Here is a 1,108-nt window from a genome sequence, read left to right as displayed (position 1 = left end):
TTAGTCGTGCGTTCCATCACTGTGACGCTTAAACCTACGCTCTTACGGTATATGACGTCAGTGACCAGAAATATTGGGGGGGAGGGGAAGGAAGGAGGGGGAAGGGGAGGGAAAGGGCCTGGGGGTTAGGGGAAAGGGGTTGCGGTGGGGGGGGAGGGTGTAAGGAACGCAGGAGAGATGGGAGTGGAGGGGAGGAAGGGGGGAAGAGGAGAGGAAGGGAAGGGGAAAGAGGAGAGAGAGGGGGAGAAGAGGAGAGGAAGGGGGGAGAGGAGAGGAAGGGGGAGAGGAGAGGAAGGGGGGAGGAGAGGAAGGGGGGAGGAGAGGGGGGGAGAGGGGGGGAGGAGAGGAAGGGGGGAGGAGGAAGGAAGGGGGGGGAGGAGAGGAAGGGGGAGAGGAGAGGAAGGGGGGAAGGAGAGGAAGGGGGGGAGGAGAGGAAGGGGGGGAGGAGAGGAAGGGGGGGAGGAGAGGAAGGGGGGAGGAGAGGAAGGGGGAGGAGAGGAAGGGGGGAGGAGAGGGGGGGAGGAGAGGAAGGGGGAGGAGAGGAAGGGGGGAGGAGAGGAAGGGGGGGGGGAGAGGGGAAGGGGGGAGAGGAGAGGAAGGGGGGGAGGAGAGGAAGGGGGGGAGGAGAGGAAGGGGGGAGGAGAGGAAGGGGGGAGAGGAAGGGGAAGAGGAGAGGAAGGGGGAGGAAGAGGGGGGAGGAGAGGGGGGGAGGAGAGGAAAGGGGGGAGGAAGGGAAGGGGAGGAGAGGAAGGGGGGAGGAGAGGAAGGGGGGGAGGAGAGGAAGGGGGGGAGGAGAGGAAGGGGGGGAGGAGAGGAAGGGGGGGAGGAGAGGAAGGGGAAGAGGAGAGGAAGGGGGAAGAGGAGAGGAAGGGGGAAGAGGAGAGGAAGGGGGAAGAGGAGAGGAAGGGGGGGAGGAGAGGAAGGGGGAGAGGAGAGGAAGGGGGAGAGGAGAGGAAGGGGAAGGGGAGAGGAAGAGGGGGGGAGGGAGGGGGGTGTAGGCTGCCTGCCCCGGACGCCTCGCCGCTGGCCTACTTGTTACGTCAGCCAGCAAAATTCTCAAAGGTTTTCGCATATTTTCGTCTTATTAGATCTCTAACTCTGGTCAGTT

Source organism: Penaeus monodon, chromosome 19 (assembly GCF_015228065.2).
Source record: "Penaeus monodon isolate SGIC_2016 chromosome 19, NSTDA_Pmon_1, whole genome shotgun sequence".
Taxonomy (NCBI): Eukaryota; Metazoa; Arthropoda; class Malacostraca; order Decapoda; family Penaeidae; genus Penaeus; species Penaeus monodon.
This window is presented reverse-complemented; position numbering follows the sequence as displayed.